Source organism: Haliotis rubra, unplaced genomic scaffold, assembly GCF_003918875.1.
Source record: "Haliotis rubra isolate DU_JTF1 unplaced genomic scaffold, ASM391887v1 Scf258, whole genome shotgun sequence".
Lineage (NCBI taxonomy): Eukaryota > Metazoa > Mollusca > Gastropoda > Lepetellida > Haliotidae > Haliotis > Haliotis rubra.
The window spans coordinates 811126-826239 of NW_025766647.1; the positions used below are offsets into that span (position 1 = coordinate 811126).

Consider the following 15114-nt stretch of genomic DNA (forward strand, 5'->3'; position numbering starts at 1 on the left):
TTAGCCCAAAATGTCAAGATAAATGTAGGATCTGTGTAGGGTCTGTGTAAATTGCGAGAAGCTATCAAACTCAAAAGGAGCGGCATGCTGACCAGAGGAGTCCGTCTCCTGCAAGACAAGACCCCAGTCCACAACTTGCATATTGCCGAGACAGAAGCGTGCTCCTGTGGCTATGAAAGCCTTCCACACACACCCTATCATCTGACTTTCACCTGTTTCCAACCAAGTCATTTTCGGAAGTGAAGTTGTGGCCTGAGGCTCAACCCACTGACTTTTACAACCAAAGCCTCCAGAGTTGCATAAATCGACGGGGAATGTGTATAACTCTTGGTGCTGCCGATGTAGGGAAAGACTAATAACTGTTCCAAGTTTTGTTTGTCTAAGTCCGTCGGAAGTGGGTATGGGGAAATCTTTAATGAAGGCCCTTATATGTACATGTACATGTGAAACAACAATGGTGACAACACAACATAATACAACAGGACATTCTGTCATAGATCAGTGGGTTACTGGAACATTGAACCAGTTGCCTTTCCCAGTCAGTGAGATGTGATGAATGGCTCCGTGTTGTTACAGAACTACCCAGTATGCACACACTGCTTACCCTTGTGGGAATCTTGACATTGTTATTTGATTGTGATGAGTCGGACAGACTTCTCCTACCAGATCATGTGACCCATCTGAAACACAAGGAAACAAACAGTACACTCAGTTGCTATGGTTACATATAACACACAGTCAGCTGATTATTATGTGACCAGCTGGACAAGCTCTGTGATGTAAACCTTTGAAGTTCCGGTTCAAATTGTTTTTCTGTAACCCAAGCTTGTTAAGCTGACTTGGTTGACATGTCATCCTATTCCAATTGCTTAGATTGATGCTCATGCTGTTGATCACTATTTCGTCTGGTCCAGACTCGAATATTTACAGACCGCCGCCATATAGCTGGAACATTGCTGAGTGTGACATAAAACAACGAACCGAACCTGTGATGTAAACGATGTCCTTGCTGTATAAAACACAGCAATATTTATATATCTATGAACTAACTCTGACTATCCAACCTAAATGGATAATTTCTTGAGCTAACCAGTTGTCAGCTTTTGAAGCTACTTGTCCCAGTCAAAATGAAGGCTGTGTTAATTCTCTAAAATTATTCAATTACAAACAAAACCTTACTGTTAATCAACTATAAACTGCCTCCACAATTAACCGAAGCCATCCACATCAACAACACCGACCCCTGATCAATACAGACTAAGGTTACTTCATCCCCTCTGCGTACAATGAACTCATCAACCAACCTTAACTGGTTGTATTACTTGTACCAACACCAGTAAACCCCACTGGCTTCTACATGTATCCCTTGTCACTGGCTTCTACATGTATCCCTTGTCACTGGCTTGTACATGTATCCCTTGTCACTGGCTTCTACATGTATCCCTTGTCACTGGCTTGTACATGTATCCCTTGTCACTGGCTTCTACATGTATCCCTTGTCACTGGCTTCTACATGTATCCCTTGTCACTGGCTTCTACATGTATCCCTTGTCACTGGCTTCTACATGTATCCCTTGTCACTGGCTTCTACATGTATCCCTTGTCACTGGCTTCTACATGTATCCCTTGTCACTGGCTTCTACATGTATCCCTTGTCACTGGTTTCTACATGTATCCCTTGTCACTGGTTTCTACATATAATCCTATCACATTGTTACTTTACATCCCAATTCACGTCCTTGTTGTTTTAGTTCATTATTTTCCGTATATATAGTCCCCTGTTATCTACCTTATTCATACTTGCTTGACAACGATACAAGAATCTGTATCGAAACGTCGCATCTACCGAATAAAGAAGTTGTTTATCCATAAAGTTTGTCTGTATATAACTATCAACATTGCAGTTGTGAATGTACGTGACATGTTAGGCACAGAACACAAACAGAAAATAATCAAGAGTCATGTGCAAAGGCATTTCAAGAAGGACTATATAAGTACAAATGCCCATTCATTGGAGTAACCAAACACAATAGGCGGACCAAAGGGAGGGAAAACATACATGCTAGGGGTGACTGTTGAAGTTGAAACAACTATAGCAATTGCGATGGTCTATTGCGACATACTATTGCGATTGCGATGGTCTATTAATACTATTGCAATAGTTTTTTCTCTCCTTGAATTGTCTCATTTGAACAAATGAATGTATAGTTTATATGAAATAAAAACAAGTTGAAGTAGTTTCAGTCAGAGGCCCAGATAAGCTGCGTATCCTGGTAAAATACGCATAGAAAATTTGCAATTACGCATTGAAAAATAATTGTTGCGTACCAATTACGCATTAAAAATGTTAGATCACATAAAGTTTAAAACAAATGCGTCTGAAATATATTTATAAAAATAAACTATGTAATGAAAAGGACATCGATTGCTATCAAGTTGTACTGTTAGTATAGGACTAGTGTTGTACTGTCAGTATAGGATGAGTGATTTTTTATGAAATCATTTCCATTATATTTAAGTTGGTTTTGATTAGGTATGACATAAGGCAGAACATACCTTAGGTGAGTAAAATGACTGAAATACGCACATATTTGAAAGCAGTGGGTAACAGAAAATGAAGTACCCACTCAACATTCATAATACCCACTCCAACAAAATACAGTGGGTACAGTACCCACATGAGCTAAATCTTATCTGGAGCTCTGTCAGTTTCTTTTAATAACTGACAAGAAACTTGAAACCCAGATCAAGTACACAGTTAAACCATAAACTCAATGAAGCTGCAAGTCTGCACCCAAACATCCTGTATTTTGAGCCAACATATCGCTGGAATATTGCTGAGTGCGGCGTAAATCTAAACTCACTCACTCCTGTATTTTGCGCAGTACATTTATGATTGGAAGTCAATTACAAAATTACCGATAGTCATATATGCTATTGATGCATCGATAGTTTTTCGTCTCTAATCGATTAATTGCTATCGGAGACTCAACAATTGCAATCCATCAATAGTTCGATGCATCGTTACAGCCCTAATACAGAACATACCACATACCATACTGTGAAATTTGTCTGACAAGCATAGACACAGACATTCAACACAGGACTGTGGATGGTCAGAAATATTATTCTTGCATGAGAAAGAGAATCTCCGCACAAATGTGACCAGCTGACCTCAGACAAGTCACTTTGGGATTTACTCCACATCCGCTCATGTGGTCAGTGCTGTCTCTGCAGTCATTTCACTGATCATGTGATGTTTTCAGAGTTTAAGGAATCTATCATGACTGACTGACTGAGTTTGGTTTTACGCTGCTTTTAGCAATATTCCAGCAATATCACGGCGGGGGACACCAGAAATGGGCTCCACACATTGTGCCCATGTGGGGATTCGAACCCGGGTCTTCGGCGTGACGATCCAACGCGTTAACCATTAGGCTACCCCACCTATAACCTGTAACCTATGACATTCTAGTGATCATTCAAAGCCTGACATTAAGTTTACATGATTCAGGACATGACGAGCCATAGATAATAACTTCGTTAAGTGGCATGTTAGAAGTGGTAAAGATGAAGGAAAACCTAGTTGTATGGATAGTCAACTTCTTTACTGCAATGAGTGTGACATTTCAGTGTAGATACCAACAATGTTATTAACTACTAACACTGGCGTGATAACGGTGTCAGTATCTACACTGAAACGGCACACTCATTGCAATAAAGACGTTGACTATCCATCCATACAACTTGCTGTTCCTTCATGGATAGCTTGTTCCAGCTGTTCATTCAACATACATGACTTCCATGTCAGTCAATAACTATCTTTTTCAAACAGGAAATTAGATCTTCTAATAATTCCACCCCATTCTGTTACACACATTGCAAGGTTTACTTATATTTAAAGTTTTAGACTTCCTACAGTAGAAATATAACGGATTTACCTCACTTGCACAAGCACATCAGATTACTAAGAAACAGAATGCAACCTTCTATCGTATAACGACTATTGCCATTTCATCCAAATCAGCAAATATGTCACTGACAAAAATGTGTATATCTTACCTTGAGTGATTATCAATACGTTCGTCCAGCACTAATTAATCAGATCAATATTTTCATTGAACTTCACACCAGGCTGATGACGTTCCAAGAGTACAATAATCGAGGCCCACCCATGTTCATCTTTACATTCATTTGTTGATATCACACTTTCTGACACGTGACAGTGGGACCCCAAACTAACGCCAACTTGTATACATGCACTTTACAACAATAATAACGAGACTGAAATAATACTCCAAATAAAATATTGCTTTATCAAAGTTGTCGACTTACCCAAACTTCTAAAATTTGCATCCTCAGATTGTTTCCTTGGAAAGGGACATAACCACGTGTTTGGACATCAGTTCCCGCGTCGGGCCATGTCAGTTGACACAGGGGGTGGAAGTTAGTTAGATCCGGTCAATTCCTTCACGTCGGGCGAAGATAAAAAGCTCATTTGACATAATACAGTAATCAGCTATTTATGTCTTTGCGTTTGTTATGTCAAGATTTGGCCCTCAAAGTATCATTTTCCAAACGTACCGAGTCGCAAATTGACAATATCTGCACACATAGACCTTACACCCCTAGTGCAATTATGTGTTTCTGGAGCCCATATTTCTGCAAGGGAGGTTACTCTAACTTGATGCATTACAGCTGTTGGAACTGCGTTAGGTCACAGACAGCGAAACTTTTTTTTGCAGATTTCAGAACTATTAAAGAACGCCGATTTTTAACTACTTTTTTCTATTCCTTTTTATTTATTCGGCACCAGTTCTTGTAGGCGTAACAGGCCGCATGACCTAAGTATTATTTGAGGACCAAACTATGAACAACAGCAGGTTCTCTAATTGAGTGTTTGCTGTGATGTGGTGGCTGGTGTGATAAACCGTGTTCACTGTGGTAGGGTATCATGTTCACAGTGATGTGGTGACATGCAGTGCTCACGGGAGGGGTTCTCTCATGAGGATGTACAACCTTTTGAAACAGACCCAGATGGTATCATAGTCTAGCTGGTGTTCACTACTATACAGTATGGCTCCACAAAAAGAAATTGTGTGGAACACTTTTTATGGATAAGACAACCTCTTTGTTGCAGTAGTAGTTGCGACGTTTCGGTGTAGATCCTAACACCGTTATCAAGCAAATGATCGGCGAAAATGATTTTTCATGATTGCTTCACAAACATGATGAATACAAAGACATACGGTCGATTTTCCTACACCAAAGAGATTTCCAACTGTCCTGTATTCAGCCGATGAACGTTTCCTTTCTCATTCTGAAGTTTCAAACCAATCTGTTTCGTTAAATCGATGTAAAGCGATGCTATCATACCAATGTGTTGATCTAGGTTTTCTTCTCATGCCCGTCAGTGGTACATCCAAGAATTAAACCCGAACACTGGGGTAAAATGGCAGCTGTCTTTTTCTGCGGTGCATCTGCAGTCTTACCCTGTCCATTGTTATCTCAGAAATGAATGTTGTTCAATGATTTGTTTCTGTTTGCTTATATGTCGCCCTAACCTCGTATGAACGCGTAGCAAATATACTTTTACTTGTGTGTAAATTTGCTTCATGAGCAAATCTGCATATATGCAAAACTTTGTCGTATGAATAGGGCTTAATTATTAGACGTGGCTCTGTTTCATCTCACAATGCTCTGTAGGGGAGAGTCACGGTGGCTCTGTTTCATGTCGGGGAGAGTCACGGTGGCCAAGTTTCATCTTGCACGTGCTGTATAGGGGAGAGTCACGGTGGCTCTGTTTCATGTCGGGGAGAGTCAAGGTGGCTAAGTTTCATCTTGCACGTGCTGTATAGGGGAGAGTCACGGTGGCTCTGTTTCATGTCGGGGAGAGTCACTGATGGGTGGGTTGGTATAACTCACAGCCGTGTGGTCAGTCCAGACTGTTGAGGGTGGCTGATGGGTGGGTTGGTATAACTCACAGCTGTGTGGTCAGTCCAGACTGTTGAGGGTGGCTGATGGGTGGGTTGGTATAACTCACAGCTGTGTGGTCAGTCCAGACTGTTGAGGGTGGCTGATGGGTTGGTTGGTATAACTCACAGCAGTGTGGTCAGTCCAGACTGTTGAGGGTGGCTGATGGGTGGGTTGGTATAACTCACAGCCGTGTGGTCAGTGCAGACTGTTGAGGGTGGTTGATGGGTGGGTTGGTATAACTCACAGCTGTGTGGTCAGTGCAGACTGTTGATGGTGGCTGATGGGTGGGTTGGTATAACTCACAGCCGTGTGGTCAGTCCAGACTGTTGAGGGTGGCTGATGGGTGGGTTGGTATAACTCACAGCTGTGTGGTCAGTCCAGACTGTTGAGGGTGGCTGATGGGTGGGTTGGTATAACTCACAGCTGTGTGGTCAGTCCAGACTGTTGAGGGTGGCTGATGGGTGGGTTGGTATAACTCACAGCTGTGTGGTCAGTCAGACTGTTGAGGGTGGCTGATGGGTGGGTTGGTATAACTCACAGCTGTGTGGTCAGTCCAGACTGTTGAGGGTGGCTGATGGGTGGGTTGGTATAACTCACAGCCGTGTGGTCAGTGCAGACTGTTGAGGGTGGCTGATGGGTGGGTTGGTATAACTCACAGCTGTGTGGTCAGTGCAGACTGTTGAGGGTGGCTGATGGGTGGGTTGGTATAACTCACAGCCGTGTGGTCAGTGCAGACTGTTGAGGGTGGCTGATGGGTGGGTTGGTATAACTCACAGCCGTGTGGTCAGTGCAGACCATAAGGTTCATGTAAACTTCGTGGTGTTGTATATGTAAACCTTGTGGCAAGGGCGTCATGGAAACCTCGATGTGTTGTTTATGTAAACCTTGTGACAAGGGCATGATGTAAACCTTGTGGTGGTGTTCATGTAAACCTTGTGGTGTTGTTTATGTAAACCTTGTGGCAAGGGCGTCATGTAAACCTTGTGGTGTTCTTCATGTAAACCTTGTGTTGTATATGTAAATCTTGTGGCAAGGGCATCATTTAAACTTCGTGGTGTTGTATATGTAAATCTTGTGGCAAGGGCGTTATTTAAACTTCGTGGTGTTGTTCATGTAAACCTTGTGGCAAGGGCGTCACTTAAACTTCGTGGTGTTGTATATGTAAATCTTGTGGCACGAGTTGTCATTTAAACTTCGTGGTGTTGTATATGTAAATCTTGTGGCAAGGGCGTCATTTAAACTTCGTGGTGTTGTATATGTAAATCTTGTGGCAAGGGCGTCATTTAAACTTCGTGGTGGTGTTCATGTAAACCTTGTGGTGTTATAATGTAAATCTTGTGGTGTTGTATATGTAAACCCCGTGGCAAGGACGTCATGGAAACTTCGTGGTGTTGTTCATGTAAATCTTGTGGCAAGGGCGTGATGTAAACCTTGTGGTGGTGTTTATGTAAACCTCGTGGCAAGGGTATCATTTAAACTTCGTGGTGTTGTGTATGTAAACCTTATGGCAAGGGCGTCATGGAAACCTTGTGGTGTTCTTCATGTAAACCTTGTGGTGTTGTATATGTAAATCTTGTGGCAAGGGCGTCATTTAAACTTCGTGGTGTTGTATATGTAAATCTTGTGGCAAGGGCGTCATTTAAACTTCGTGGTGTTGTATATGTAAATCTTGTGGCAAGGGCGTCATTTAAACTTCGTGGTGTTGTATATGTAAATCTTGTGGCAAGGGCGTTATTTAAACTTCGTGGTGTTGTTCATGTAAACCTTGTGGCAAGGGCGTCATGTAAACTTCGTGGTGTTGTATATGTAAATCTTGTGGACGACTTGTCATTTAAACTTCGTGGTGTTGTATATGTAAATCTTGTGGCAAGGGCGTCATTTAAACTTCGTGGTGTTGTATATGTAAATCTTGTGGCAAGGGCGTCATTTAAACTTAGTGGTGGTATTCATGTAAACCTTGTGGTGTTGTATATGTAAATCTTGTGGTGTTGTTTATGTAAACCTCGTGGCAAGGGCGTCATGTAAACTTCGTGGTGTTGTTCATGTAAATCTCGTGGCAAGGGCGTGATGTAAACCTTGTGGTGGTGTTTATGTAAACCTCGTGGCAAGGGTATCATTTAAACTTCGTGGTGTTGTGTATGTAAACCTTGTGGCAAGGGCGTCATGGAAACCTCGATGTGTTGTTTATGTTAACCTTGTGACAAGGGCGTGATGTAAACCTTGTGGTGTTGTTCATGTAAACCTTGTGGTGTTGTTTATGTAAACCTTGTGGCAAGGGCGTCATGTAAACCTTGTGGTGTTCTTCATGTAAACCTTGTGGTGTTGTTTATGTAAACCTTGTGGCAAGGGCGTCATGGAAACCTTGTGGTGTTCTTCATGTAAACTTTGTGGTGTTCTTCATGTAAACCTTGTGGTGTTGTATATGTAAATCTTGTGGCAAGGGCGTCATTTAAACTTCGTGGTGTTGTATATGTAAATCTTGTAGCAAAAGCGTCATTTAAACTTAGCGTGGTGGTGTTGTATATAAAATCTTGTGGCAAAGTCATTTAAACTTCGGTGGTGTTGTATATGTAAATCTTGTGGCAAGGGCGTCATTTAAACTTAGGTGGTGTTGTATATGTAAATCTTGTGGCAAGGGTGTCGTTTAAACTTCGTGGTGTTGTATATGTAAATCTTATGGCAAGGGCGTCATTTAAACTTAGTGGTGGTGTTCATGAAAACCTTGTGGTGTTGTATATGTAAATCTTGTGGTGTTGTTTATGTAAACCCCGTGGTAAGGGCGTCATGGAAACTTCGTGGTGTTGTTCATGTAAATCTTGTGGCAAGGGCGTCATGGAAACCTCGTGGTGGTGTTTATGTAAACCTTGTGGCAAGGGTATCATTTTAACTTCGTGGTGTTGTATATGTAAACCTTGTGGCAAGGGCGTCATGGAAACCTCGATGTGTTGTTTATGTAAACCTTGTGACAAGGGTGTGATGTAAACCTTGTGGTGGTGTTCATGTAAACCTTGTGGTGTTGTTTATGTAAACCTTGTGGTGTTGTTTATGTAAACCTTGTGGTGTTCTTCATGTAAACCTTGTGTTGTATATGTAAATCTTGTGGCAAGGGCGTCATTTAAACTTCGTGGTGTTGTATATGAAAATCTTGTGGCAAGGGCGTCATTTAAACTTCGTGGTGTTGTATATGTAAATCTTGTGGCAAGGGTGTCATTTAAACTTCGTGGTGTTGTATATGTAAATCTTGTGGCAAGGGGGTCATTTAAACTTCGTGGTGTTGTATATGTAAATCTTGTGGCAAGGGCGTCATTTTAACTTCGTGGTGTTGTATATGTAAATCTTGTGGCAAGGGCATCATTTAAACTTCGTGGTGTTGTTCATGTAAACCTTGTGGCAAGGGCGTCATGTAAACTTCGTGGTGTTGTATATGTAAATCTTGTGGCAAGGGCGTCATTTAAATTTCGTGGTGTTGTATATGTAAATCTTGTGGCAAGGGCGTCATTTAAACTTCGTGGTGTTGTATATGTAAATCTTGTGGCAAGGGCGTCATTTAAACTTTGTGGTGTTGTTCATGTAAACCTTGTGGTGTTGTATATGTAAATCTTGTGGTGCTGTTTATGTAAACCTCGTGGCAAGGGCGTCATGTAAACTTCGTGGTGTTGTTCATGTAAATCTTGTGGCAAGGGCGTCATGGAAACCTCGTGGCAAAGGTATCATTTAAACTTCGTGGCGTTGTATATGTGAACCTTGTGGCAAGGGCGTCATGGAAACCTCGATGTGTTGTTCATGTAAACCTTGTGACAAGGGCGTGATGTAAACCTTGTGGTGTTGTTCATGTAAACCTTGTGGTGTTGTTTATGTAAACCTTGTGGCAAGGGCGTCATATAAACCTTGTGGTGTTCTTCATGTAAACCTTGTGGTGTTCTTCATGTAAACCTTGTGGTGTTGTTTATGTAAACCTTGTGGCAAGGGCGTCATGTAAACCTTGTGGTGTTCTTCATGTAAACCTTGTGGCAAGGACGTCATGTAAACCTTGTGGTGTTGTTCATGTAAACCTTGTGGCAAGGGCGTCCTTTAAAGATAAAGAACACATAGTGGCATTAAATTGTTTATAACCTGTAGACAAAAACAGGATCCTGTACATTTCTAATAAAGAATAAATACTTCAACAAAAATATAATAAACAACAGACAAAATCTGCTAACAACAGTATAAATGAGTAAATAAAGTGAGTAATGTGAGAATAATAGAAGTACAACTGACTTCTGAACAGTGCTAAGACAAAAGGCATGATACACATTTTCTAACGAAGTGAAAGTTAAACTACAGAATATTTCCCAAAATCTGAAACAGCTGAAACACACCTGTCAACTCTAAATCAGTATCTCTCTTGTGACACCAGCTTGCCCTCAGTAATACACAGGTGCCAGCTTCAACCTGGGACCATAAACCACGAGGACCCTGATGATACTGATTTTATTGGACAGTGCTATGCCTGGACAATGGACAGTGAGTATTGGAAGCTTTATTATTATTGAAATAGCAAGACAGCATGAAAACCATTTGTCTCATCCAATAAGCTGCAATGTGATCTGCTGATCTGCTCATTGATGTGGCACCAATGTGATCTGCTGATCTGCTCACTGATGTGGCAGGAATGTGATCTGCAGATCTGTGAATTGATGTGGCACCAATGTGACCTGATCTGCTCACTGATGTGACCTGCTGATCTGCACCAATGTGACCTAAAGATCTGTTCACTGATGTGCCACCGATGTGACCTGATCTGCTCACTGATGTGGCACAAATGTGATCTGCAGATCTGCGAATTGATGTGGCACCAATGTGACCTGATCTGCTCACTGATGTGACCTGCTGATCTCCTCCAATGTGACATGCAGATCTGCTCACTGATGTGACACCAATGTGACCTGCTGATCTGCTCACTGATGTGGCATAAATGTGACCTGATCTGCACCGATGTGACCTAAAGATCTGCTCACTGATGTGGGACGAATGTGATCTGCAGATCTGCGCATTGATGTTGCACCAATGTGACCTGATCTGCTCATTGATGTGACCTGCTGATCTGCTCACTGATGTGACCTGCTGATCTGCACCAATGTGACCTGCAGATCTGCTCACTGATGTGGCACCGATGTGACCTGCTGATCTGCACACTGATGTGGCACCAATGTGACCTGCTGATCAGCTCACTAATGTGGCACTGATGTGACCTGCTGATCTGCTCACTGATGTGATATGCTGATCTGCACCAATGTGACCTGCAGATCTGCTCACTGATGTGGCACCAATGTGACCTGCTGATCTGGTCACTGATGTGACCTGCTGATCTGCACCGATGTGACCTGCTGATCTGCTCACTGATGTGGCACCCATGTGACCTGTGGATATGCTCACTGATGTGGCACCGATGTGACCTGTGGATATGCTCACTGATGTGGCACCGATGGGGTCTACTGATTTGGTCATGATTGTTTTACTAATGATCCCAGGCAAATGTTTGAGTCAAACAATATGTACTTATGAGGGCTACAAAAACATATGTATTTATTCTTGATAATCAGTTTTACAAACAGCCAGTATATGGTAATCAGTTTTCTAACAGCAAGTATTAGAAATGTGATTACTAAAACAGAAGTATTGCATCATGGTATTATGGATAATAACAAAATATCTAACTTGTAAAATAAATGTTAATATCTGTATACACATGGACGGAATTGCATCAAGCACATATGATAAGTTAAAAGAGTATCAATAAACACACATATGGTCAGTATCCCTGACAATATGGACACACCACAGTGTTGTCCAGCACAGATGAAGCCCCTAGAAATAAGCAAGGCCACAAAGGTCAATAGTGCATCTTATTCTTTGGGTTACAACAAAACAGCCAGTAGCTGACATCCAGCCACTATCGCTTGATATCACTAACAGGGAGGAGGGAACATGTATCGCTTGATATCACTAACAAGGAGGAGGGAACATGTATCGCTTGATATCACTAACAGGGAGGAGGGAACATGTATCACTTGATATCACTAACAGGGAGGAGGGAACATGTATCACTTGATATCACTAACAGGGAGGAGGGAACATGTATCGCTTGATATCACTAACAGGGAGGAGGGAACATGTATCGCTTGATATCACTAACAGGGAGGAGGGAACATGTATCGCTTGATATCACTAACAGGGAGGAGGGAACATGTATCACTTGATATCACTAACAGGAAGGAGGGAACATGTATCGCTTGATATCACTAACAGGGAGGAGGGAACATGTATCAGTTCCTAAAGTCTCACTCAGACAACGCTTCATGTTCATGGCTAATTCAATCAAAATTGTCGTCATGAAGCTTTTCAAAACAGTGCACTGTCTATATTAATTGCACAAAGGTTTGACTCCATGCGACCTAAAAGCCCAGGTATAAGAAGGTGAACACAAGAGCCTCTAACCAGGGCCTCATTCCTCAAAGCGATCATAGCTCTACGACTGTTGTAAGTCTATGTTGAAGTATGGGAGTTACGATCGTATCGCTTTGAGGAACGGGGCCCTGATCACATTCTTCACACTTTTCCATGGACTCACTCTGCCTATTACAATACACAGCAAACAAATTATCATACATGCCAAATTCAGAATATCTTTTTACTGCAACATCTCAAATGATGACAGAATGCATTATGCATCACAGATCTGTATACGGGTAAAATCAGGGGTCAACTGGACAAGGATCATATCAGGGTCATGTATCATGACAATGATCATATTGGCATTAGATATCTTGGCAAAGATCATCTTGGGGAACAGATATCTTGACAATTATCATATTGGGGGACTGATATCTTGACAAAGATCATATCATGGATCAGATACCTTGATAAGGATCATATTGGGGGACAAATATCTTGACAATGATTATATCATGGGTCAGATATATCGGGGTTCAGGTTATTCCACAGTTATTATATATTGGACTTCCAGTTTGGAGAACTTTCTTAAAAAAATGTACATATTTCAGAAAAGTATCATTTTAACAAATTTGTATAAAAATAGATAAATATGTGTATACATTTGTTATAGGCACATGGTTGGAAAGACACTGAATGCTTCTTGTTAATTTGGATGACCTCTGCTTGCATCTCGATATACGGCATTCAGTCAGGTGGCCATCACTGACCATTTGTTTGAAACAGGGAAACTTCCTACCCAATTCTACATTCCGAGACCAAGTACAAGATAAGCTGTTACTACTTACTACGCTACTATACACAATGTCACATCATTAACAAGAATGACTTAAGGACACTTAGGCTGAAACAATTCACTTCAACATCAGTTCAACAATATGATTCATTAAACTTTTCATTCTTTATTTTTATGTCACTAATCATCTATATCATTGACACTTGAGTTCACGGCCGATGTACACTGACTGACATTATACAGGGCCGAGGTCTCAGTCGGGACAACACAGGTCTATACCTTCATGTCAGGTTTTGCATGAAAAGCCCCTGTGGAACAGTCCATCTATCATCAGCTTCATGAAGGAGACCCAGCCAAAACCATGTGTGCAACACAATATCCCATACTTATCAGATGGTGAACACTGTGTATCCCATGCATATCATATGGTGAACACTGTACACCACATGCATATCATATGGTGAACACATTATATGACATGCATATCATATGATGAACACTGTATATCACATGCATATCATATGGTGAACACATTATATGACATGCATATCATATAGTGAACACTGTATATCACGTGCATATCATATGGTGAACACAGTATATCACATACCGGTAAATATATTATGGTGAACACAGTATATCACATTCGTGTATATATGATATGGTGAACACAGTATATCACATACCAGTATATATCATTATGGTGAACACAGTATATCACATACCGGTATATATCACACGGTGAACACAGTCTATCACATACCGGTATATATCACACGGTGAACACAGTATATCACATACCGGTATATATCATTATGGTGAACACAGTATATCACATACCGGTATATTTCATTATGGTGAACACAGTATATCACATACTTGAAAATTTTAATATATATTGTATATTTATATACTTATCCTATCTCACGGTATGCACCTCTCCTCTTCTTCTACGGACCATGTGTGGAAACATGCTGTAGGCTAAGTTGAATCAAATCTTACTGGCCTCTGACCTCTGCCCCCACTCTGATATCAGCACCTGTCAAGTTGCAGTTGACCCCTCAGGGTCAATGCCTGACCTGACGTCAAGAGGCCCAGGAGCTCCTGCCATTGACGAAGCATCCTGGGTTGGGCTAGTGCAAGGGAAACCAATCGCTGTATCTTTCAGAAACGATCCCTCGGGACAAACAGTTTGTTGACCTCTGTGTCGAACACTGCTCCAATAAATTGAAGACGACATGTAGGGACTAGTCCCGATTTCTGCAGATTGATTAACCAGCCTAATTGGTGAAGAAGCTGTATCGCACACTGCATGTGATGAAACAGAAGGGCATGATCGGTCTTCGCCTGAATGCAGTCGTCGATGTAAGCTTCGAAAACTATCCCCTTGCGGTGGAGGAAGCTGGTGAAGTGGAAGTGAGCGCTGAAACCTGAGCAAGCGCCGCCGAACCGAATGCACCGTGAGAGAGCACTAAAGCCAGTGCTCTGTGAGGAAGCGCCGAACTGGGAGCACCGCGAGTAAGCGCCGAACCGGGAGCAAACAAGAGCGCCGACCTGGAAACAAGCTCTGAATGAAAGCATGGAATCGGGACCAAGCGGCGCTCTACAAACAGGTCCCTGTCCCGCTGTAAGCGGTCCTTCGGAGGTAAACGACGCACTAGAATAAAGTGGTGGTCCGTAACCACAGGGTACAGGATAAGGGATAGATGTGGAAAGGGTTGCCGCGGGAATCATCGGCAAACTTGTCGACCCCAATCGACGATGAGAAAGCGCCGAACCTAAAACTATCCACTGTACCAGAACCAAGTGTCACCGTGACACAAGCACTGAATGGGAAGCAGAAGCAGAACCAACCACCGAAGTGGAAAGCACCGAACTGCAAGTAAGCGGCATATGAGAGGTAACGT

The 15114-nt window shown here is 41.9% G+C and overlaps 1 protein-coding gene and 1 long non-coding RNA gene across 11 annotated transcripts in view; both read right to left on the reverse strand.

Moving 5' to 3' along the window:
* Positions 1-4537, reverse strand: part of LOC124279911 — a 43726-nt gene extending 39189 nt beyond the window's left edge. Inside the window, 1 exon segment of the mRNA XM_046715792.1 lies at positions 4336-4537. The gene's annotated coding sequence lies outside the window, so the exon portion shown is untranslated.
* A 5531-nt stretch (positions 4538-10068) lies between these two features.
* Positions 10069-14057, reverse strand: LOC124279898. 10 transcript variants are annotated; one of them, XR_006899525.1, is made up of 5 exons: positions 11415-14057; positions 11343-11378; positions 11055-11294; positions 10755-10904; positions 10069-10604 (listed from the first exon to the last, which is right to left on the reverse strand). It is a non-coding gene; the product is annotated as an uncharacterized LOC124279898 (long non-coding RNA). The 10 variants fall into 10 exon arrangements; XR_006899523.1 differs by having other exon boundaries at positions 10755-10823; positions 10869-10940; positions 11343-14055; XR_006899521.1 differs by having other exon boundaries at positions 10755-10823; positions 10869-10904; positions 11343-14051.
* Between the last annotated feature and the right edge of the window lie 1057 nt (positions 14058-15114).